The sequence below is a fragment of the Manacus vitellinus genome, unplaced genomic scaffold (genome assembly GCF_001715985.3).
Source record: "Manacus vitellinus isolate BGI_N305 unplaced genomic scaffold, ASM171598v3 scaffold_7_pilon, whole genome shotgun sequence".
Lineage (NCBI taxonomy): Eukaryota > Metazoa > Chordata > Aves > Passeriformes > Pipridae > Manacus > Manacus vitellinus.
Window position 1 is genome coordinate 22,075,695 of NW_021940813.1, and position 26,550 is coordinate 22,102,244.

Here is a 26,550-nt window from a genome sequence, read left to right on the forward strand (position 1 = left end):
AGCACAAAAGAAGAAAGGATACTTGCCAAACTAATAATGGAAGCCTATAGAAATTAAATCTGATTCAACCATGAATACTTTATATATTTACCTGATGAGAGAGGGAAATTCTCACACCTGTTGCTCAAGTACCTACATGAGTTTGGGATTTGGTGGTTGTTTTGTTTTGGGTTTTTTGGGGGTTTTTTTCTGGTTTTTACCTAGATTTTAATTTAGATGAAAAGGAATGGGAGTGTCTTTGTGGTGTCTGTGTAGTGTATTGATTTCAATGTTGTACTTTAAAGGGCTAATTTACCATCTGTATCTTATCTATATGAGTATGTCCTTCATGTCCAGTCTAATAAATGTTAAGTTCCTGGGGTTTTTTAGTGTGACTGGGATAAATCAGTCTTTTTTTTTTTTTTTTTATCCCTAGGGCATTCTTCTCTGTATCACAGAGTTGCCCTTTTACCTATTCAGTGTAATTTAACTTGAGTCAGGAAATCAGTTGAATCTATGTCTGGAAAACAAACAAATGTAAGAAATAAATGCTCCCCTGACCCCTGGGGATTTAATATTTTCCATCACTGTCATATTATACATGTAATAACATTCCAAAAAGCAAAGTAAATAAGAGAGGTCATTCTGTTCCTAGTCCTCAGGGACTAACTAGATGCTTAAAACCAGTTTGGTGAATGTCTGTCCAATGAAGTTGCTCTTTTTTTGTATTTACTTGTGTTTGATAGTTCTCCAAATCTTTTTTTGGTCTCTAATTACACAAATCTTGGTAAATTTGAGGTATGGAAGACAGTAGAGTAAATCCTGAGTTCTCCACTCTTCCATGAACTCTTAAGCCTCAAAGGGCAGCATGGCCAACAAACAGGCTTTTATCTCTGAATTTCTGGTTTCAGCCAAATACAGAGGAACTTTGACTCTTATTCTTCATAAAAGGCTTGGTTTCAGTATATGTGCCAGAAGTCTTTAGAAAAAATGGACTTGAAATGGTGATACTAGTGTAATATCTCGACAAAATAGCTGCAAATTCCAATTGCTTTCCTTTAGACTTTAACCTAGAATTACTCATGCACAATGAAACACATCTAAGTAAATGTGTCATCTTGGACTTTGAAAACCTTAACCATTGCTAATTTGTAGGGTTGGGATTGGGGAAGGGTTACCTATGGATTTCTTTGAATTTCTGTCAGGTTTCACATTCAAGTTTATACTGTTATTTGTAGCAATAACAACAATTGCAATTAGAGTTCAACAGATTTCATCCGTAGGTGCCACATTTGCATTTCAAGGGCAGTGCCTGGTGAGAGCATTTCGTACAGTCACTCCTTGATGAAAACAGCAGTGGTGGTGGTGCTATTAAAGTGGTTGGTAAGGATGCCTCTGCCCAGGCCACCACATAGCAACTGCTATGTTTCCAAGGACAAATAGCTCTTGCCTGCCCTAAGCAACTGGACGAGAACATCAAAACATGCCTTCTGAGAGACCTCTCATACCCATTAGTGTTAGCAACTGTTACCTCAATCATGAATGACACAGCCCTAATTATTAAGGTAATTAGAAGTTATAACACTGGCAATACTAAAAGGAGAACTTCTAAAGCCCATTAACAATGTTACTTTAAGTGATCTGGCTGTGAACTGTTCAAATCTCTAATTACATTATATGTCTGTCTTAAAGGGTGATGTAATTAATTGATGGGAGAGGGAATGAATATATAGTGACTACTGTGCTATACTTTGTAAGTACTATTTTCATTGAAACCAGCCTCAGTAATGTCATTATGTCATTTAGGGGTGGGGTTTTTGCTGGACTGTATACCACATGTAGCTAAAAAATACTTAGAGTATATAAAAATTATATATCATAGTTTAGTATAATGATATTGTCAAAATGAAGTTGGATTGGATACATTATTCATGTATGACAAAACCACCAATCTGATGGCTTCTTTCGTGCCACCTCAAATAGCACTACACTTCAACATCACCAGTGTAAGTAGGTAAATACCAATACTCTGTATATCCTACATGAAGGAAACTATTTTAAATATTTTAGAAGAAAATACATAAAATGGTACAAAAATGAGTCAAATTTATCAAAAGTTAACAACAGTTATACTTGAGTAAGAACCGAGGGCAGACTTCTGCATTTTGACTTTTAGGTGTTCACATCATGAATTTTAATTGAGGGCTAGAGAACAGAGGGAGCTTAGCATCAGTCCCTTCTTTTCAGATTGGAAAGAAAGGTGGAAGAAAATGGGAATGTAGTGGAAAACAGAGTTGGATGGATAGAGAACACTGTAATTCTCCAGTCCTCTTTGGTGAGTTTTCAAGATTGCTTTTCATGAAATAAAAAAGTAGATTAGTACTTTCTCATGTTCAGTAAAATATTCATTAGCTCAGCAGAGAGAAAAAATCAAGTAATTCCCTCTTTCCAGTTCTTTTTATTCAGAAATTGGCTATTTTTCCTAAGCATGAAACCTCCAAGTTCTAGAAGACAATGGGATCTAAGTGCTAGAGTTTGGGGTTTTTTCTGCCTTTACCAAAACTTCACCATCTGTATGTATATGGAGTCACAGTAGCAAAGTTTGTTTTCCAGTTAGATGGTTATATTTTCGAAATGTTTCTTCTAAATTCAGTGAAAGTAGAAGAGGTCCATATACAACAAATCAAATTAAAATCTATGTTCTTTTATTCTGCTTATCTTTTCACATTTGATGGCCCATCTTGAGCTGAGAACTCTATTTTTCATATTTTTAGAGATTATTAGTGGATGACCCTTTTACTCTTCCTCCAAATTCTGTGGGGTGTCTGAAGTGATGAAAATTTGTTGGCATACTCAAACAAGCATGGCAAGGTCTGACTGTCACTTGGGTGTGTGGAGACATTGACCAGCACTGAGCCCTGTGTAAATGCTCCCCTGCTCACAGAGGCACACAGAATCACAGAATTGTAGAACTGGCCTTTTACAAGACTGGATTTTAAAAACGTTTTAACAAAAGAAAAGGCAAAAAATATATTTTCCTTCTTCAAAGAAGAAAAAAAAAGAGCATAGAATTTTACTGTTTAAAAAACAGGTCATTGTTAAGCCATGCATAGAAAATATGTAGCTTAATGGGGATTGGGCTCATCAGAAAACTGCAATGTGAAAATTAAGATTTAAAGTGAACTTTTCAGATTACCTTAGCTTTCATTCTTGCCTTAGTGAAAGAACTGATGTGAACAGAGGCCCTGGTTGGAAATACCCTTGTCAGGAAAGCACTCAAGCTCTTTCTTAAATATTTTCGTGAATTGAATATAGGCTATACACGAGGATAGAGTGTATGTTCATAAATGGTAGTTGTAACATTTCTCTTGACTGCCGCTTTATGAAATCACTGGTGTACCAGGGCACAGAGAAAAGTAGAATATGATCCAGTCAGCTTGTTTCTTCTTATTGCCTCAAAACAAGAAACATTTTTGAATGTACTACATTAGGTCCTGCTTCACATGCTAACAGTTTTCTCACAGATTTGGAACAGGCATTTGTGAACACGTGATCAAAAAATAGTTCCACAATTTGGGAGTATTGTTTAAAGTCAGTTCTCTGTCATGGTAAAAAGTCATCAGTGCATCCATTCCTGGCTAAGTCCCTGTGAGGTAACGTGTTAATACAGGTCTTCACTTGAACTAATACCTCTCTGTTGTCAAGGTGCTTGCTGCTGAACTCTGTTGGCCAGAGAATTTCTGGCAGAATCAAGGGTCTCAGGTTAATGGCTGGGAACATGTTTTTCACTCCATATTTGAGAGCTGAATCTGAGACATACAATTTCACCCTGCAAAAAAAGAAATACCCTTCTCTCAGAGACAAAGAACAGATCATTCCTATCTCAGTTTGAAGGCTGAGAGTTATATTCCTAACGTAGCAAAAAGAAAGAATGAAACTAAAAACAAAATTTATCTTCTTTTGGGACTTTAACAAGTAATCAATACCTTAGTATCTAGCTGAAGTTGGGTGTAGAGCCCAATCAATAGAAAGAGCCAGGCAAGTCAAAGTCAGGCATTAGAAGAGTAAAGATATACAAGGCAAGCATCTAGGCAAGACCTCGGACCAGAAGCCAAGCCAAAGGGCAGGAAAGTGGATACAGTTTTACCAAGTTGAAGGGCAAAATGAAAAGGAGGTCAGAGGCAGTGGTCAGAAAGCCAGGGAATTACAATGCAAAGCAGAACATGGGGAGGGGAGCAAGACACAGGAGGGGCCAAAGGCAGAGTAAGCAGTTAGGGTGTGATTATTCCTTTGACACGCAGGACAAAGGACCAGCCAGGCTCAGCTGGTTGTGTTTATCAGGGCTTCAGGGGTCAGCAAAAGCTGGGAAAGAGAGGCCTGGCAGGTCCCTGGAGCTGGAGTTGGAACGGGAACGTTATCTCTGCTTTCTACTACTCAGTCAAACATAAGGCTTAAAACATTTCACCCTGAAAATAGACATTTTTAAACAACTGTTCTGAGATGAGCAAGAAAAGGCCTGAAATAAACACTGTGCAGAATTTACTCAGCTACAGGTATGGAGACGTGGATATTGAAATAGTCAGTGACCTGACCTTGGTGCCCAGACTTCATAGGACATGGCACTCAGAGGCGTTTTTGTCCCTAGTAACTACAGCCTAAGTATTTCTATGAAAATACACTACAACAATAGGGATAAAAGAAAGAAAATGCAGTGAGATACCTTGCTTTGGTTGGTACGAGGATTATGAAATTAGGTTTTTAAGGCTGCAGAAATGAGATACCGCTGGCAGATAATATAATGATGCATAGGAAGGTGTACGGTCATAAAGGCTATTCGAATTTTTCTGTATTTTAAAATACATTCTGAAAGAAAAACCATGCCAAGTTACACAGCAGCAATATTATAATGGTGTTTAAATTCTACTTAAATTGATGTTTAAATTCTGGAAATTATATGGTGAAGGATTTTTCCCTGGAGAAGGAGACATCTAGGCTCCCAGATCTCACTAAGAATCAAGAGAAATCAGGCCTTTCATTCTCAGTTGCATCTTAATCCCCACTGTCTTTCCTGATCCTGAGGTGCTGATACTGAGAGGGGCACCACATGACCTTACAATTTAAATTTTTTCTTACCTTCTATTCACATTATAGTACAGTCCTTAATTTCATGATTACTTACCTAGTCTCAAATCCCACAACATAAACAATATTATTTCTTTGGGCATCTTTAATAATAGTTAGAAATGCTCAAGCATTCTGTTCTCCCTCGCGCTTCCAAATGGAGAGAAATATGAACATTACACTTGATGTGTGGGTTTTTCTTAATTAAGGCTTCTCTAAGATGCTGAGAACATTGTATTACAAGAAGCTCAAAATGCTCTACTTAAATAAAATACACACAACACAGGTGGTTTTGATAGTATGAGTAATCAAGAGTTGTTCACGAATCAATAAATTGAAGTCATACCTCTCTTTGGTTTGGAGAAGAGAGGGGGAAGGTGGCAGACAAGTGAAGCTCTGACACAAAGGTAATGCTGAACTGTTGCTCACAAAATTCTACATATGAGAAGTAGGGGCTGCTCAGTGAAAATAGTAGGAGCCTGAATTAAAGCAAAGAAGCAGTCAAGCCTTTTTCCCACTGGATAGTGAATTTCCAGAACTTGCTACCTCAAGAGGTTGCAGAGGCAGACCCTAAGATGGTCTTCAAAACAAGAGCCAGAAAAATCCATGGACAACAAGTCCATAAAGAGGTATAGAAGGACTAGACAGGGAGGTGCCCTCTGAAATCCCTGGTGTTTCTATTTGTGTGCTGAGGGAATACAAAAGAAATGGACTGCAAATAATGACTAGGCTCACATGCTGTCCATGAATGACATTTACTTTTGCCATTGAGACAAAATACTGGGCTAGATGGACAACTAGTACCACCCAGCAGCTTCTCATATTCCCATGCGTTTTGCTGCTTGTGGCTTTGGGTCACCTTACCAACATACTATCTGCTCATTCATTCTTTTTGAAGCAGTTTCAGCAACTCTTTTGCACCATACACTAAGGATTTCTCTGCTGCCTGGCCATAGGGAATCTCTTGTTGTAAAACAATTGCTTGGATGTAGGTGGTGAGGTGGCTATTCGACTAAACTAATCTGGGAAGATGGAGTGCACATCAAGACTCAATGGTGCCCTGTACAAATTAAGTGTGAACAGCTTGTCAGAGAGAGAAAGAGGTGCTGAGGAAAAGAGAATTCAGTTACAGGTCTTCTCTAAGTTGAACAAAGACTATAGGAGTGATCAAGGAATGTAGCTCACTGCAGATGGTGCTTGAGTGGGAATCTGGGACTCCTAATCATTGTTTTTCTATCAGTCTGGTAAGTCACTTCACTACCAGCTTCAGTTCTGCTTGTTTTCTCCAGACTAGAAGAGGGAAATGATAAAACATCAAGTCTAGAAGTTACATTTTATTCTTTGGAGTTTTGCTCAGGGCCTTTTCTGATTCAGAATTTAAATTTTTGTGTTAAGATACATGGTTCACATGCTATGTTTCTGTCTCCTGATAGGAAGAGGGAAAGATTCAGGAAAAGGTGAACTTCTGCTTACTAAGAACACATTTTAGTGAATGTTGTGCAATATATATTTAATTATATTTTATTTATTTTATTATATTCTTACCAATAAACTTAATTGTTAGAGCATTTTTAGAAGAAGAAATGTAGAAGCCTAAAAACATACGAAAAGGAAAGTCACTTAAAGCATGAGGGCATCTTCTGTAGCTATGGTGTTTAGTTTTCATTACTATCCAATTCCTGGCAAGCATACAAAATTTGGAAATGCAAACTGCAAAATGAGATTACCTGTCTGTTAAAGCAGTGTCTGTAAGATGGAGCCCATGGTCTGCTGTGTGTTGACGGGCCAATCTGCACAATGTATTGTGGCCAGCTTCATCTGGTGAGCAAGAAACTTTTATTTAGGTAATACTGACTCCCATTTTTTTGCTTTATGTGACTCCCGCTCCCCTTTTTTTATTAAACAGGGATACTGTGATAGCAAACACAATATAAACTGTTTCTTAGAGCCACAGCAAAAACAACTTGAACTACTTCATGTAGATGTTGTCCTTGTATGTTTTATTTTATTAGAATTTTAGATAAGTTTAATATTAAACATTTATCAGACTGTACAGTTTACAGTTATAAAAAAATATATCCTCTTAGTAAGACCTCCATTCACCTGAAGAGTTCTGATAACATGTATAAACCACTCAAGTTCCATTTTTGTTTGGTTATTACAATATCAGATCCTCAGTTGAACCATACCCGCTTCTGCATTATCCCATATTAAATTTTTAAGCTTCCAGCTTAATATTGTTCCCCCTTACTATTCATCAAGTAGATAACTGAGAAAGTGTTCTCATTTTTATTGTGATTTATATGCTCTGTAAATACTTCAATTCATTTTCTCCCAAAGTTTCCTGCAATACTAAGTTGAAAGCCAATTGAAATTCACTCACTGAAGGTGCTGTGTTGAACTGCCTCAGCTTTTTCCCTAAACCATGTGTTGCTTCTCTTTTAAATCACTGCAACAAACTTTTTTAGGGTTCATCTGTGAGTGCTACACACAATAAACTGGCAATAAACGTGGTAGCCTTGGCTCTGGCCTTCTGTCACTCTGTTGCACACACTCTCTTACCATGTCAGGTTCTTTGTTGGTTTTGGTTTTTTTCTTTTTTTGCCTATAATTAGTAGTTGCAGACATTTTCTGTAGTCATTGGTTATGCTGCAAAAGTGTAATTTGGTGAAGGGGCATTTGCACAAAAGAGAAAATGGAGGGCTGATTTCAGTCGTAGGGGGCCGAGTGATTATGAAGCAGAAAGAGTTTATGTTAGTTAGAAAGCAGTGTAAGGTCTATAACAAAAAAAAAAAAAAGACTATTATTCCAGTATAGTGTCTATGTAGGAACACAGAGAGTTACACAAGAAGTAACTGCTGCAGCATTATAATTATACTGCCATAGTTCTGCCAGTTAATTTCCTCACATGGACAAACCCTCAAATTTTTACTTGCAAGGTCTCCAAGAATTCTTATTCTGGACTACCTTCATGAATACCTGGTCTCTTTTTAAAAAATCATTGCTTTTTAAAACATCAATTTTTGTAAGAGCTATAAATTCTCCCCCAGATATCACAATGTCTTTGAAGCACTGTGCAGATTTTATACTGTCTAAAAACATGATTTCATTTTGTCACTGAAATGCTATGCAGACATTATAAACTCAGAGATGGATGGACCTGACAGCATTAATAATAACAGCCAGTCCCCTTTGCAAAAATTAGTATAGCTGCTGATTGCCTTTCAGGCATTAGGCCCATTAAAGTAACAGAGTAAGAGGTATAAAACAGCAAAATGAAGGTGTAAGGTGAGAATGGGGGTCCGAAGGTCAGACTGGCAGTTCTTGGAAAAAACAACTTTATGTTCCTGTATAAGGAACATTGCATGAATGTCTTCCTCACCCAAAGGGACAGAAGAAAAGGAATAGGAGAGCACCACATTACCACTCTTAGCTACACAGAGATCTACTGTCCTTCCAGACAGGGCAGCAATACGCACTCACCCACAAAGGGCTAAGCTGTCTCTCATGCAAACCACCGGCTAAGAGACTGGCAGTATTGATGTAGTTATCTAAACAAGTAAGTTTGGCTTAGATAATGGAAGGCTGTGACTGGAATTATTGGAAGAGGACACCTTTCTAGAAGTGTATGCAAACTGTAATGATTCTCTGTATTCATTTGTGATATACAGCCAGCTCACCTTCATTTCCTTGTTGCTGCTAGACATTTTGTTTGCTTGCATATTAAATATTGTGTTTTATTCTATTTGTAAAAGAAAGAGCATAGCCTTGCTAAAAACATACATAATTTGAAATACATAATTTACTATGGAAGGCAGTTGTTAGAAACCTGGACTCAAGAGGGAAAGCCATGAAGTTCTATTGTCAACATCCTAAACAAATTGGAGTAAATGCCACATAACGCTGACAATACAACTGTACAAAATGTTTTCGCAGTATTCTAAGGAAACTTTACAGGCAACAGTCTCCCTTCTCTCTACATTACTGGATTTTGTGACATTCCAAGGGAAAGTGTTATTTGCTCCATGTAAAGCTCTGATGCATTCTCCTGTTACACTAGGACTGAATTTTCAACTGGGAACAGCCTTCGTACTAGGGACAACCAGGTCAAGAGCCTTCAGAGGTCTTCACTGTCAGAAGACAAGTTCTCAGGCTCTTTCAGACACCTCACCTACCAGCACCAGCTACCAGCATCAGGTGTCACTGCAAATAGAAGCTGTATTTGAGCTTCTGGACTTATCTTTCAGAAATACTTAGCTTTATCAAAACTTTTTGCTTTAGTCAGCCCCTTTGGTAACAAGATTTGTTCCAGGAAAATTAGCTATTTCCTTGGAATTGTGTCTCCTTATGTTTATGAATAGGTTTGTATGGGTAGAGTCAGCTACACAGAATAATGAACCTGATGATAAACTAAAAGGTGACTTTAGGTGCTGTAACTACAAAGAGAATCAAGATACACCTAGACCCACACTGGTTTCAATCCATGATCCCCAAAGAAGGGTTGATGACAAACACGTCTGTAAGAAAAATGATCTGTCTCAGTAGCATTGCTTTTATTAGGCTGAAATAAGCTCTGTAAGGTGCGCTTACTTTGAAGTCTGTTTGGCCTATCTTAGTTAAAATTTTTGCATTCTATCTCCTCTGCTGGGTGAACAGAGTGTGTCTGTTTTATCTGATCATTCTGGATAAAATTCAGAACAATTTAAGTTTTTTTGTAATTTGTCTGTCACAAAATAGAAGCTGGGAATTTGGCAGGAGGAAATATAGTTTTCCATTATAAATTCGTAGATGACAAAGTCAGAGTGACCACTGCAGTTGCTTACTGTCATGGAGAAGCACACTACAGAGTGTCCTGGAATTGTTCTATGTTTAATGAACATACACTCTGCTTAAAATTGCCAGTCTTGAGCAACCTCTCACAAATCCTTGGCCAATAGAATACTCTCATCTGCTTTGCTTCATTGAAAGAAGGAGATGAAAGTGAACTTAATATTGCAAGTTTTACATGTGCTAAAAATACATGTTTTTTCTGTTCTTAACAGTATGGCTGGGAGGGAGGTTGATTTTTCTTTCTTGAGGTTTTACAGATTGTAGTGAGTTTGTAACCCTCCCTGGGACGGAAATGGAACTAGGATAGGTCACCTGATGTATATTTTACCAATAAGCTATTCCATACCATGTTACATCAGGTTAGATATAAAAAGATGAGAAGGAAACAACTCCCTCTCTTCCGGGACAGTTGCATGGGATAGACGGCTGTTATTCGGAGGAGGAAAACACCTTCTGTGGGGAAGTAGTCTTTATTATCAGTTTTCCCTGTGTGTGTAGTGCTTATAGTTCTTTTTTTTTTTTCCCTCTCTGTGTAAATATAAACCCACCTTTCTTGGCAGTATCAGTTTTGCAAGTTTTTTTTTCCCTCTTCTTTCCCCCCTTCCCTCCTCCTTTTCCCTGGGGGGGGAGGTTGAGTGGAGTCTCAGTGGACACTGGGCCTTCAGCCAAGGTAACCACTAACACAGGGGCCAGGGCAGATAGGTTTACATAAAAGATGCAAATAGGAGACTACTTATTTTTTAAGTTCATGTTTCAGACCCACAACTTACTGATACGGTGGGAGCTGTAGTGCCAGAGCAAAAGTTTGAGTTTGACAGTTCATATTTATTTTACTTGCAGCCAGTGTTCCAGGTAAAGACTTCTGGGAAGACAACAAAAATCCCACAGTGTGTGTTGTAAAGCTGACAAAACAAGAGAAAATGAGAATAATATCAGAGCTCATAGGCCTATAGTTCTAACAGTTCTGCTCCTAATACTTTCTTCCTTCATTTAAGCTTTCAGTAAAGTTTCCCTATGTTTACTGCTAATTTAAGAAACTGTCCCTTAATCCCAACCTTTCCTGTTCTCTATCATCCTCTTGTTACTTCCTTCTCCTTATCTTTTAAAAGCTTGCTCATTCACTCTCCACCCCCACCCTGGCTTATTTCTTCCATATTAATAATAATCTTAGTACTGAGCACTTATATCGCTCTCTACATGTTCAAAGTGCTGTACAAACCTTAGCTAATTAATCCTCACAACACACTCCCCTCCCTCCATAAGATAGGTAAGTATTATTATCTCAGTTTTACAGATGGGGAAATTGTCGCAATGATTCAGTGGCAGAGACACAAGCACGGTAACCTTGTTCTTGCAACCTCTATTTTGAAAATACCTTCTCCAATCCAGCTTGCCTCTATAAATACATTCCCATCTCCTTTGTCTCCGAAATCGTCAAGACAAATCCACTGCCTACTCCTGCCGCCACGGCTCCCTTAATTGTTGCCATCTCTTGCTCCCTTAGACACCTCCGGCAGGAGCTTTGCCAATGCACTGCTCTGCTGCCTCTTTGAATGCCTTCCTCTTGTATCTGCAGTTTTCATCTCACTTCCACCAGGCAAGATGAAAGTAACCCCTTGCCAGCCTCACGGGTTTATGGCTCTTCTTTGTTTCTGCCCCAGGTTTGCATCAAAATCAAGGCGTAAGTGCCTGACTCAAGGCTGCACATTAGGGATCTGGATCAAAATGCCCTGAATTCCCTCTACATCTTTTCCTAGTACCATGGCATTTCTGAAGGCATTCTGTGCCATCAGGAAATCAGGAGACGTAGGTTTGTCGGTAGAATTTATGCCTTCTGTATGCATGCAGCTCTGAAATGGGCCAGAGCACTCCTGCTCAGGACTATGTGTTGGTTGAGGTTCAATCCACAGCTTTGTGTTTTCTTTTAGTGAGCTGCAAATTCACCCCACAGGCTATAACACTGCCTGACTATTGAAGATGCTGACCTCTCCCACCTGACAGCTTTGTGTGCCCTAAGCCACCTTCCTAGAGGCTGGATTTTGATGCTTAAGTAACCTTCTTGAAGTAGATATCCTGAATCTGGCCCTGAGAGCAAGTGGATTGACAGAGAATATTCTTAAATTTAGGAAAGAAGTGTTCACATTTATATTTAAGCACATCCAGGATTTAACTGCCTTTGTGGTTGCCTGTGCCTGTTGTGTTGCTTCCTTGGTCCTGTATGTTGTAAATGGGTGATCCTTGTTGTCATGTTCCTGTGGTCACAGAATATGTGTGACACTTGAAACACTGGATCCAGCTACTAATTGCTTAGATATTATCCCTGATTTTCCCTCTCTGGAGTGGTGCTGTTGGTTTTATTCTGACTGATGAGTAACAGCAGATTCTGATAGTGTGTTTCACTGAGGATCTTGCTTAGCTGCAACCTTAAGTTTTGTCAGTCTCATGTTTCAGACCAATTAATTAGACATGACTACATGAATTTGCTCTTTAAAAGACTCTACCATAATGTCATGCGCTGTCAAGAACAAATCTGTTTAATGGATCAGTGCTCATTTTGTCATTTTGTGTTCCATGTCATATGATACAGTATCATACCTCTGCAGGTGAGCTATCAGTATCTATGGTGCTGTACTGAGGACTTTTTCCTTTAAGATGCCTTCAAAGACTTGTTGTAACGAGACTCCACAACAGGTTCTTACTCATGCTTATCCTAATGAGAGCCTAACAATGATGAACTGAATGCAAAGGCATGTCTCTTTTTTCATCTGCAATATGCATCAGTGTCATAGAGGTCAGAGACTTGGACAAAGAAATTGCTGGCTTCTTGCAGCTAAGTTTTTCTGACCCATACCCACTTCTACTGCTGCCTTTTTCATTATTTTATATCAGTTTAGTTTACACACATACTATCAATCCATTGTTGTGCATTGGATCCTCACCTTCTGCAAAGAGTGAGTAAGGAAATTGGCCAACCTTAGCAAATGTTCTTGGGGAATCAAATCTCTGTGACAAATGTTATTTACTTAGTGTTTGGCTTGGTGCCCATAGCTGAGGTGATGGGAACAATGTGTACCTGAACGGCCTGCTTACGTATTAGTTCGGGTTTAACACAGTCTCTGTTATGCTAGGTTTAGAGGGCAAAAGATATGGCATCACTGAATAATTTGCATAAATTTCTGAAAAGCACTTGACATTTTGGATTCCCCCTTCCTATGTTGTGCCCTCCTCCTTCTGCTAAAAATGAACGCTAGAGGGTGTAACCTACAAACCTCTCGGCTCTCCAGGGGTCATTAACTCTGGTTAGGATTGGCATCACTTTCAGGCAAAAATGGTCTTACCAGTTTATTGCCTGTACACTTCTGTGAGTGCTTTGCTTCCTCCTCGGCAGCAGCATACTCTGCATAGAGACCTCTGCGTCTCACTGTACCTCCCAGACCAAGTGACCTTGAATACTGGCTCTGACTTATCTCTCCTGCTTTTCCCCCACCCTAGCCTTTTTTCTGACTCTAACTCTTTTCAATGGAAGTAGAAACAGCTGCTCAGGTTACCAGTTACCTGGGTTGTTTGCTTGAGGGATGAGGGAGACTGTTTTTCCTAAGGACCTGTATTGGGTTTGCATGGCAGGGTTTTAGTATTGGGGGGCTACAAGGGTGGCTTCTCTGAGAAGCTGCCAGAAGCTTCCCCCATGTTCAATGGGGCCAATGTCAGAAGACTCCAAGTCAGAGCCCATTAGCAACAGTTGTAGTGCCTCTGTGATAATGTGTTTAAGAAGAGGGAAAAATTACTGCAAATGCAGCTGAATCAGAATATGTGAGAAAAACAGCCCTGCAGACACCAAGGTCAGTAAAGAAGGAGGAGGAGGAGGGATTCCAGGTGCCGAAGTATAGATTCCCCTGCAGCTTGTGGCGAAGATCATGGTGAGGCAGGCTGTTCCCCTGCAGCTCATGGAGGTCCAGAGTGGAGCAGCGATCCACCTGCAGAACCTGGAGGACCCTACACCAAAGCAGCTGGATGCCTAAAGGAGTCTGCGTCCTCATAGGAAACCTGCACTGGAGCAGGCTCCTGGCAGGACGTAGACCTATGGAGAGAGGAGTCCACACTGGAGCAGGTTTGCTGGCAGGACTTGTGACCCTGTGAGGAACCCATGCTGGAGTAGCCTGTTCCTGATGGACTGCACCCCACAGGGAGGAGCCACGCTGGAGCAATTTGTGAAGAACTGCAGCCCGTGGGAAGCACTCACGTTGGAGAAGTTCATGGAGGACTGCCTCCCATGGGAGGGACTCCATGCTGGAGCAAAGAAGAGTATGACTCATCATTCCCCCTGAGGAGGAAGGAGCAGCAGAGACTGTGGGTGATGAACTGGCCGCAGCCCCCATTCCCTGTCCCCCTGCACCACTGGGGGGAAGAGGGAGAGAAATCAGGAGTGGAGTTGAGCCTGGGAAGAAAGAGGAGGAGAGGAGGTGTTTTTAGGTTTTTATTTTTCATTAATCTACTCTGATTTGTTTGGTAATAAATTTTTGGTTTTTTTCCTGAGTATGTCTTGCCCATGATGGTAACTGATGAGTGATCTCTCCCTGCCCTTATCTCAACTCACAAGTCTTTCATTATATTTTCTGTCTCCTGTCCGTCTGAGGAGGGGAGTGATAGAGCAGCTTTGGTGGGCACCTGGCATCTAGCCAGGGTCAACCCACTGCAGTTTAGTCATTGGCCTCAGAGCCTTTTAAGGCTGCAGCTGGAAATCTGCATTATTTTCTGGGAGCTGGGGCAATCATTTGTGGCTTTGGGAAATTTTTCTGCCCAGTGTAAAGTGCAAAGATCCTTGGTCTTTTCTAAGCCTAATTCTGACCTCAACACTCAATATATTCTTTGGGCTGTCTGACTGCTCTGTGGAAAACCTATATATGAAAAGAGCAGTCAGGATTCAAATGAGCTCAGCACAAGGCCCAGGGGAAGAGAGGGCTACAAGCATTTGAACACTGGTTCTGGCACCAGCCCCCATGCCTTCAGCCACTTCAGTAGACTTTTTTTTTATTTCTTTTTCCTACCTACCAGAGAATAATAGAGTTGTGGTATTATCCCATGTGTATGTGCTTACTCATACCTATTTACCTACCTACTCTACTGCTGTCTGGTGGAGTGGGTCTGGGGCCTTCTAGATACTCATTTGGCTGGGTGACTGGGCAGCTGTCAAACCCTTTTGGAAAACAGTGTCTGGGTGAAACCTGTTTGCTGCTGGATTTTTTTAATTCTGTTTTCACAGGGAGTTTTATTTGATATTTCACTGAAAACTGTGTTCTCTAGAGTAGAGTTGATGGGAAATTTAGGTTATCTCTAAAATTTTTCCCTTTTCCTATTCACAATTAATATTTTCCCTTTTCATTTAATTTTTTCTAAATTCAAATGCTATTTATTTTGCCTATGAAAAGTATCAGCTTAAGCAAACTCCACTTTTAAGCGAATCTTTTTTTTTTAATTTCAAACATTTATATGATACTTTCTAGTTATCTCTTTAAAATGTTAACAATTTCTATCAGATCCCCACATAAATAGTTTCAGCAGGAAGAATTGTCTATTTAAAAATATTTACTTATGTTTTTGAAAATGTTCTAGGAATACTCTTGCTGAATCCACCAAAGCCCACAGCTTCCTTGTGGTGCATGCCTTGAATGAGAGTATCACACAGCCTTCCATAAGTCTCAACATTGATGACTTAACTGAAGATCTAAGGTGCTACTTCAGCGAAGTGTGCAGGCAGGTGCTTTATGTTAAAGTTAGGTCTCTCAGAGTTCAAATGTAGGCTCTAAGCTTTCTAGCTCTTCAGCCCACTGCAACAAGGATGTAGCCACACTGGCTGCAGCTGCTTAGGACTATGCTTTTCACTTGGACAACAACTCTGTATTGCTAAACTTGTTACTCAGTCTTCCTCACCCTTGGGGATAGTTTGTTGTGTTCGTGTTGCAGTCAGATTTCTGCCTTCCTGTAATCATGCTCTCAACACCCACTGTCACTCTTGCTCCCAGATTGGTGCTCAGAGCATTGCTCGGGACCGTTTCCTCACGTGCAGTATGAGGACAGCCATGGAGAACCATCAGATTTTTTTTGAGCTGTGTTCATTATTAAGTACTTTGCTGAATCAGAGCTAAATGTTTAATAAAGCTGAATGTGAAGTAATAGAGAGAATCACATGCTTTCAGGGCTATTGTAGACTACTTGCTTTCCAAGAATAATAACAGTAGCTACTTCTCCTTATTCCACCTGTATTCTGTCTGGATGTCTAAAAGTGCCCTGTACATTGCTGGTGTTTATACTGATTTTTTATCCATAGTATTTACCTCTCAAAGCACTGAATGTTTCATTCTAAAAAGTTGCAGTGGTAAAGGATTTGGGCCTTTGCCAACTTCTTTAATAGCAGAAATATTTTATTATAAAATTTTCTATCTAAGTAGAAAATCTCTACATTTTTTAAAGAGTAAAATTTCTTTAAAAGGTTATATATTATGACCAAAACAATAGCATTTCATTCAGTTAAATTGTTAGCCTGAGTAAGCTGCCTGTCAGACTACAAATTGATGTTTAAGTAGCAAACTAAGGTTAAAAATGATCTAGAGAGGTCAACCTTTTGTATCCAGTATGCTTTTGCAGTTTACTTTTGTTCTGGTAAGCAGATGCTTTGAAAACTGTTCAGCTACAGTTCAGACAAAGGTCAGTATTGGGCCAGTCAATATATAATACAAAGATCCAAATCAGTATCTTATGAAAGGAGACTCAGCACCTTCTGCGTAAAAAGTATCTAGAACAGAACTTACTTCTCAGACTCAAGCTGTCCTGGGGGATGTACTTCTTCTTGTTCCTGCTGGAGGAGTCCGTCACGATATTGCAGTAATTGGTAATCTTTTAACCACCTGTCCATGTACTGAATTTTGTGATTTAAGTGAGCATATTGATAACCAGCCTTTGCATTTTTAGTACATAAATGTTAGGGTACCAGGCTCATATTTTTCAGATAAAAGTTCAGCAACTATTGCCTGCAAAAGGTATTTATTAGAGTCTAAGACTAGAATTCATCATAGTAAGTGTGGTTATTTACTTTATACATTTATTCAGTGTATCAGTCACAGCTTTGACAGTGCTCTGCAATTTTTTTTTCACACGAAGGCATTCAAATCTAAGAAATATATTCATACCTGCTGTCAACAAGTGCAACTCCCTTGGAAAGCTCTGAGCCAATTTCAGCAGTGACGTGAATGGCAGCATAAATTTTAGGTCTAAATTAGTCAGAAAATAAGTGAAAGTGGGCATAATTTGCATGGTGAGGACTGAAAGGGGAAAAGTAGCTAGCGAAAAAGGTGTGCAATTAAGGGGGGGGAGGAGGGGCAATAGAGGATCTACTGGCATGACTGTAGTGCATCAAATTTGTTTCTGAATTCAGACAACTACAAGCAAATGTAAATGTTATACTTAATGCAACTAGCTATTTATAGTGGAGTGAACACACTTTCTCTACCTGTTATGCTCATTGCTTTGCTAAAGAATAGACTGGAGAATGTCATGCCTAGGGTGGCGAACATCCAGCACATATCTGCATGTATGTGTTGAATATGTTTCCCAGTTCCCCAGGGAGCTCTGTAGTATGATCACAAGTATACTGACTCTTTGTGGAAGGGAAATCTTGAGAAATTAAAATACCTTGATCACCTTGAATATGATTATGCGGTCTTTTGCTTAAAGCAGTCTTTCCTGTATTCCAGGCTGCTGAGGTAGATCATGCAAGGTGAGGGATATTTGTCACTGAAGCATCGCTTCTCTGGTACCTGCTCAAAAGAAATTGCTAAGAACTGTGTCATGAAAGGAAGGCAGTATCTGAACTATCAACAGGAATTGCTCAGCCTGGGTGCTGCCGTGCTTCCAGGTAGCTCCTGGCTCAGCAGGATGATTCAGTGCATCTGAGGTAGACATCTCAATTCCAAGTGTAATGGGTGAGGAAATGTGGCAACCTCCGAAATCATTCAAAGCAGCTAGGAACCTATCTTTCTCCACTGTCTGAGCAGGTCACTGAAACTCCCACCTACCAATCACCTGGGAAACCTCTCAGCGTAGATCTGAACAAGTGTTGAACCTCAATCACCTTCATCCACTTGAAATCCAGAGCACTGAGTCGTCTCTTGAGAGCAAGCAGCTAATGATGCAAGAGGAAGAGGCAGCAGCCACTTCAGAATAACTTCATTGTTTGAACACTCTTACAAGAAGTGGGAAACATAGATTTTAAGCCTTTCTCAGACTGAAGGGGTTTGAACCGCAATTCCGTTTTCCTCAGAGCTTATCCTACCCATCAAACTAGAGAAGTTCTTCATTCTGCTCACTCTGTGAGCCTTTGGAGCAGAGAGAGAATAGGTAAGAGGGAGCTTGATATTGCAGCCCATTGGTGAGGGCAGGCCTGAGAGAGTCCCGAGGCTTGGTCCCAGCTGTCACTGCTGTTTAAGTATTCTTTACTGTTAATTTTTAATATAGGCGCTCATACAGTCAAGTAGACATGGTTTACAGAATGTAGAGACTGTAGTGTTTCATTCTGTGTGAATTTGTGTTAAGCACCAAAAACGTGTGAACCAGATACTGCCCTGAGGCCTGGCTTTCTCACACCCAGTGAAAAGCACCTGAGACAGCACCATAGTTGCCTAGTTAGGAGCAGAGTTGTTCAAGGCCGCCTGCAAAGATAGTTGAGAGAGAAAGGAAATTGACAGGAAAAGTGAGACCATTTTTCATCCAAATCACATCCTGGAAGTGCATGTTCTTCTCTGTTGATTATGAAGTGAGCCTAGGATGATAATGTTCCCCAAATGGGATTTAGCATATCCAAATCACAGGAATATAATCTTGTTCTCAGTTGTTTTGCAGTTGTTTATTTCTGCTACTTTCCACCTCAGAATGGTGTGCACCTCTGGAGAAAGATACAGTGGAATTGTCTAAACACAATCTAAGTGCCAAGACTGCTACCTAGCACCAACATTTCAGGGTGAAGTGTGGGAGGATTTAAACCTTCCCTTTACCCCAAGGAATTTGTGTACTGCAAACCTCTCACTCTTTCACAAAACCAGCACACCAAGAATAGATTGCATTGAAAAGATACACTCCATAGTCAGTCCTGAAATGTTATGTCAGACAGCTGTTCTACCTACTTTTAGATCATTAAATGCATCTTCTCCATCAAAGCACTGTGCAGTTTCACACTATAAAATGCATTCATCATGTTGGGATTTTTGTCACCTGAGAACATCTTCCTTATTCCAAACAGTGGCTCTCCTAAACAATGAGAAGTCCTAGAAAGAAACTCATTGCTGTGAGTGTATAAACTGGTAGAGTACCATTTAGCCAAATACAGAGGAAAAGTACCTTCAAGTGCAGGTATTTCAGAGGGATCTCTGTATTACAGACTCGGGCCCTAGGGGTAATTCTGGAGCCATAGAGTCTTTGGCAGCAGGCACTACATCTTCTTATATGTTTCCAAAAGTTCTTATTTTTTTCTGGGTCCTGATGTCATTATTGTAGTAGCAAAACCAAAATTAGGCCACTATATATTATTTTCATTTTTTTCTAAGATATACCTTTTAGGAGCTTTGAGTGGAGGAACAACATTATGTAACTGTAGTCCAGAATATATACAACTAGACCCTGTCACAAACAGAAGACTTTTCCAAATCAGGTGTCTTCGGTCCTCACCACTGGCATAAATGGCCTGTCCTTCCACCAGTGGAATTGAAGGGAAAATATGAAAACCATGTTTTCTTTGAGTTAGACAGTTTCAGCAAACTAGTAGAGACAGTGAGAAGGCTTGCCATTTTTGTTTGGGAAAGGCTTCAGTTATAATGTCATAGAAATGACTCATCAGCCTTTATATCTCTCTGCAGTGTTTTCACCTTTCTCATTCAAAGAGGATGTTAACTTGTTAGTAAGAACCAAATAAATGTCATATAACATGAGTTCTCTGATGGTCTCCATGTATTCAGCACCATCTTTCATAACTGTAGTGATCCTGCCATCCACAGTAAACTATGCACAACCTAACTGGCCCAGGGAAGCTTCTGGAGGAGCTGGTTACAACACAGCTACCACCTCCCTGCAGGTAGTCTGCCATGTACCGGCACTTTTACTGCAGTCTGAACACAAAATTTGAGGCTTTTTCATCTCTGTGGGATTTAGGAGTTGTGGTTTCAACAGATTTTCTTAGGATGATGTATACCTTTGTACCATTTTGATGAGGTGACTGACTGTGTATCTTCCCCCAAACCATTCACAGTTCTTGAAGTATCCTTTTTGTCTGATCAGTTCAAGAGCCATGGCAAAGGTGTTTGCCTGCTCATTTCACTGTATTAGTTGACTTTATTCCAAAAATAAGTAGCATGGATTGGAGAGGAAGTACTAGGGAAGAAGCAAAAATGTACTTATTTAATCTATAACCAAGATAGCTCTTGTTACAGATAAAGAAAACACCCTCCCTTTGATTTTCCTTAAACCTCCTCCTTCTTGTATGTTACCTTTGAAAATCTTCAAAACTATGATGCTAAAAAACTAGGGCTAATGTATTCCCTCCTGTACTATCTAATTTAAATGTGAGTTTGAACAATTTTTCACATTAATAACTCCAAGTTAAATCTACTAGCCTTGCCAGAAAGGTCAAATAGAGAAACAGCAAAGGTACTAGCTGAATGCTGTTCTAAATAGTGAATTTCTCCCCAGGGCACAGCTTTCCCCTCATTTGAGATCTCTTCCATGCTGGTAAGGATAGTTTTTCCTATGGATTCTGGCAGCTTTCTTTCTCATTGTTTTGTTGTGCCAGTGTGTTATAGGAATATTTAATTTCACTTAGTAGTTCTTGTTTCCTGTTACAAATTTTCAGATTATTCCACTAGCATTAAGTAGTAAGTAGCATATCACCTTCTTTGCAGAGAGCTGAAAAGATTACATTTTAACTGATAGGAAGAATTCAGAAAGAGACTTGTTCTCTCTCTAAAAGTAGCTTTTCCAAAAAGGTATACTGAAGTTATCAATAATTTAAAAATTTCTGTGCTAATTCAGTATGTGCTTTCGTCTTTATTATTATTGCTGTTACTATTGCTATTAAACACTACAGTTGCTTTCTACTGCTTTCTTTACTGTACTTGGGTGTCATTATCTCTTGCATCTCTGTGGATAAGCTTCACTCTCCCAATCCCATAAAACCCCATGTCTCTTTCCACTCTACCCTAACCTGTCCCAGGACAGCTCTAAGCATACAGCATTGGACCTCCTGCCAGGGTTCCATTCCTACAGCTGCTCCACATACAGGTTGGGGACTCCAGTTGGGCCGTGCCTGGCCAGATGTGCTCAGGCAGGGAGGATGCTGTGAAGCAACAGGAGCTTGCTGCTGCTGCGATGAAGGCTGCACCTGTAGGTTTGGAAGTCAGAGAGCAGGTGGGGTTATGCCAGCAGCCTCAGGATCCCCATAAAGGCACTAAAATTCTAGAGCCACTGATGTGCCCACTGGTGTCAGGATTTGATCCAAAGTCTTTCTCTGGGTGCCCTCCACACAGTGGTTCTGAAGGCAGGGGTCTGTACTTAGGCAGGATCCGCCATGTGATCATGTGGCTTATTATAATCTATGGATTTTTTCCAGGTACGAGGTCACTCCTATGCCTCTTCTGTCACAGTCTGTTCTCTCTGTATGGCTTTGTGTGTGACAAATAATGTCCCATTGTCTTTTGACGGCATCATGCTTCAGCAATTCAGATTATAGGTCCTCCAATGCTTGGCAACATGTTTTTAATTTTAGGCTTTCTCTAACGGTGCATGGACATTTACAGGAATTTTACCTTTGTCTATGTACCAGAGTTTATTTAGCTCTTTTATTTGATGTTGTCATTTTTAGACAACCTTTCCCCTATGATCTTATCGATATCACATGCATTTTAGTTGCTGTATGAACTTTAGAGGATTACTTTTGTATTCCTCAGCCTATCTGTAACTGTTACAGCTTTCGTCCTTGAGTGTTACCCATTCTAAAAAGTGCTGTTACCTTGAATATCAAACAGATGCCTTAATAGGACCTCAGTGCTTCTTAGCACCTGTTTCTTCTCACTCCTGGAATAAGTAAATACACATAATAATTAATTTTCCAAGCCAGTAATCTGGTTTCATTTCTGTTAGGCAAAAATCTACCCTTGCTGTACAGGTGTTCTCTTTTAAGGATAAGCCCAAATACCTTACAAGATGGTTATGTTCTCTTTCTACCATGTTCACTTCTAAAATGGGGATCTTGACATCTGTCTTTGTCATTCCATTTATATGGTTCTTTGTAGAAAACTGTCAGAGAAAACTACCTGAAAGCCTGCAGCATCAGTGTTTGATAATACAAGCATAAATCCTAGATTTCTGCCTTTCTGTCATTAGGATCAATCTATTCCCAAGAGCACAGATACCTGCTCTGTCTACAAATCTAGACATTAACTGAGATCCATGCCCTGCATAGTCACAGAAGTACTGATATTTCTACATGAATGAAATCTCTATTTCAAAAACTCATCTATAGCAAGATACTTTCTTGGAAAGTTCTCTTTAAGACAGAAGAGGACTTGCTTTCTTCTACCTGTCCAGTCAAATGAGCTTGTTTCTTGTGTATGCCTATGGTCCATTTTCACCATGGGAAAAAAGGGATCTTTAGGATCAGCAAATCTAGAGCCTTGGTTTTGCAAGCAGTGCATTATGGAGAACCCTTGCTGGCCTTTCAGGGGTTTTTTACAAAGTCAAGACTTCCAGATTATGTGGGAATAAATTCCTAGAGTGTGAAGATCCAGCAAATTAAACAGTAAGTTCAGTATATCAAGAAGAGATATAAAGCAGTAATTTTTACACGGAAGAATTTCTTAAAGCTTCTTTGGCCCAAGGGGAATGTCAAATTGTGTAGTTCAAATTTCTTAGGCTTGGTTGGAAGAATTTCGGTGCCTGTATCAATAGATCAGTATTTTCCCAACATGGTTAAATTTGCAACAGCATTATAACCATTCCTTGACATTAGGTCATGCAACAGCATCAGTATATGATAAAAATACCAAATTAGCTGAGCTAGACAATAAATGAGCTAGATGTAAAAATAATCAAAAGCTGGGCTGCAATCTTCACAAGTCTCTTAGATATCTTCTACCAAGACACATAATTATGATACTGTAAGAGAGATGATCCATATGCCAAAACCGAACCTATTCTATGTACTCGAGTAGAAGCAAAGAATCATAGAATTATAGAATCAGCCAGTTGGAAAATAATATGTAACCTAAACCTCACCTGTGCATGTTGGTGTTTTGATGGGGAGAGAGATACTGAAGGGAGGAGGATAAGATATGCTGTTCAGCTGAAGAGAGGCCTAACCTTCTATTTTGTACTTGCAAAAGAACCTTTTTCAATTTTATGATCTCAGAATAATTACATGAATATATATCTGAACACTTGCACTTTCAGCTACCTGTTTGCTGATAGCCATAGCCCAGAAAAACAGGCTGGTGCCCAGGATAAAATTACGAGTTCAAAATATTAATGTTTCAAATATCCAAATAGTTGAAAATTGCAGGGGAAGAATATTTTGGTAATAACACAGATTACAAAGCACAGTATTACAGTGCATTCCCCAGATCAAAAGAAGTACAATAAAACCAGCAGGGCACATGCACTTCTAAATAACCACCTATAAAGCCTAACTTGAAAGCAACTGAAGGTGTTTGGGAGTCTGTGAAGTAGATTTCTCTTTAAGGAAGCCTATCATCAGCCCTAGCTACAGACAATGGCTTCATCTTGGTGTATATTTTTGACTTAACAATAAAAGAAAATCTAAGGCTTCTTAGGACTACAGATTTGTGGTCCTACTCTAGTTGCTTCATGCATCACTAAACAGTGTAAGAGCATATATTGCAACCTGACGATTTCTCCTTCCAAGACTACTTTGGTGTAAACCACCAATTTCATACTTCATATAGCAAGTTTGATCTAGAAACAGGATCATGAAACAAGAGTCCTCTTTCTGACTTTGGAACCACAGTATATAGTCTGTATATGTTCTGTAAACCCAGGGACTGACACAATTGCTAAGTTTATGTAGTGTCACTGGACAGTCTTGAAGTTCCCCACCAAAGGTCTGATGTGGCAGCAGTTAGTGGATGTCCAAGGCTGTTACTCCCCCGTCTTCCCTGGTTCCACCTACACTGCTGATGGTTTTCCAACACCAGAGATGACTTTAATAGGGTTTCCATCATATATTTTTAGATGCCCACATCTGAACTTGTCATCTCCAGGTATCTTCATATCCAGTGAAAAAAAAATACCTGTAGTTCTAGAGAAATACATTTTTGACATGTACTTTAGGAAGAAACCAATCATACCGTTTGTTTCCACTGACTTTACAGGGGGTCCAGATGACCAGTTCAGAAAGAGAGTTTGAGAACACAGACTGTTGTCAAGGTACATCCCACTCAGCTTGCCTCAGTGTATTTTCAGTCACAGAACCATCTGCAATACCAATTATCTGAAAATAAGAAAATAGTATGTCATTTTTCATTTTCTTCAATGCAGGTCACCCAAATGTCCATTCTTTGGCAGCTATTTCACTTCCCAATGTTGCCTACCCTGCTACTGTTAAATTGAGCACAGTTGTTTCCTTTTCTCTTCATTGACCTTCTAGCAATTACCCTGTTCTCTTTATTACACTCTATTTTAATGTCAACACTTTTATGCAAGAGTTCAATCACTTAGACACTTGAATGACTTCACAGTAGACCAAGAATGAGAAAAAAAAAGTCCCTTTAATATATTTAGATTAAAATTACATTAGATAATTAACTTGAAAACACATTTTTGTAAGTGCAGTTAACTCAGTCCATACACCCAAACCAAACATAATTGAAGTTGTTCCATTCATTACTTGAACTGTGCTTCTGCTTTCTGTGTTCTCTAAGATTGATTTTCATAAGATAACTTTTCAGCTTTTATTTCCAAGCCAGGCCAGCAGAAAAAAAAAGACATTCAGTGTAAGGGTCTCTTGAGTTCCTAAAGATTCTCCAGGTACTGCCATGTCTTTAGGAAATACCTGGTTTTACTTTGATATGCAGAGCTTACCACATAAACTGTCTTTGGGAGTGTACAGAGAGATGGAAGAAGTAGAGATGGAAGTTAAGAATTACCGTATTTTGAGTAAGATTCCTTTCTCATTGCTGAATATCAGGAATCCCACATTAACCACTTCTGCCTATTTCAAAGGAATTATTGTGATTCAAAAGAATCTCAAACTTTTTGTTATCACAGGGCTTCAGAAGAATATAATACAAAGATCCTTCTCATTTCTTTGGTGTCTTTAAATAAATATAATGAAAATCATTAACAAGCACAGTGTTCCCCATAATTAATCTAACATCCTTGCATGCTTTTGTATTTTTTTCTGGTATTTGTTGGACATAGATGGAATAAGTGGGATCTTTATAAATTTCTGCATTGAGTTTGCCTGAAAAAAAGCACCCAAACATAAATGCATTTAAAAAACCCAACCAAAGAAAAAATGTCTAAAAAAGCTTCTTGTGGACCAGTAGTGTATTACTGTATCTGGTTTTCACCTTCTCCTGAAGAGAACATTAACTTAATTCTAGATGTATTCTAGTATTCTCCATGTCATCCACTCAAGCCATTGTTTTCTCCCATTGAACTCTCTTTTGCATCCAGCGGGAGCTCTGTGGAAGAGACGACTGATCAATCAGGACCATAAAAGCTATTTTAGGATTTGGGAAATATCTTTTCTTTTGAGATATCCATCTCAGGTCCTATCCACAACCATTTATTTGGGCTTAAGTTGTGTTTCTCTCTGCCTTGTGGACAAAAGCCAGACTTAATTACACTGGTAGCAACATTTTAGTACAGCCCAAGGTGGTATGTAATGCAGAGGTAATATCTTGAGGACATGAAGAATACCTCTTGGTCTTGATGGAAGTTCAGGTACATTGATCACCTCTGTAGAAGTTATAATTTCTGTCCTTCGGGAAGAAATAGGTTTCCCTTAATTTACAGATTAACAACAGTACAGTTTAGGTGAGTTTGTTTGTGGTCTTGGTTCAGCAAACAATGTCAATGTTGATACAAAACTATGTCGATGCTTCCTTTTATTACTAAGTCATAGTGCATTCTCAAAACTAACTTCCTTATAAAAAAATCAAGCGTGAAATTATGTATCTGTTCTTCCACCACTGACAAGAGATAGAATATTGTCCCATGTTCTTGAACAGAACCAGTGTGTAACTTTAGGAAGTGAGTTGTAACTTTATGCCAGACACAGAAAGAACTACTGTGATTTTAAGACAAACCCACCACAAGCTGTCCACTGCCATTTTCTTTAAAAATCATATGTACACATCCCACTGATATCTGTACATTCTGTCATCCAATAAATATTTTGATAAACAGAAATATGTATCCTCCCTTTAAAAATTTTTAAAATATGTTATTAAAATGCACAGAAAGCTACACAACAGATGTTCTAGACTTTTGTAATAAAATATATTCTGGGAGAGATAAGATAAAACATAATTACTTTTCTTTATGGTAGTTTTAGGGGTTTTT

At 39.3% G+C, this 26,550-nt stretch overlaps 1 long non-coding RNA gene across 1 annotated transcript in view; it reads left to right on the top strand.

Moving 5' to 3' along the window:
* LOC115307989 overlaps positions 1 to 26,550 on the top strand; it is a 44,455-nt gene that overhangs the window by 11,744 nt on the left and 6,161 nt on the right. The window contains exon 2 of the long non-coding RNA XR_003916343.1: positions 2,156 to 2,314. This is a non-coding gene — a long non-coding RNA (uncharacterized LOC115307989). The remainder of the gene's footprint in view (positions 1 to 2,155; positions 2,315 to 26,550) is intronic.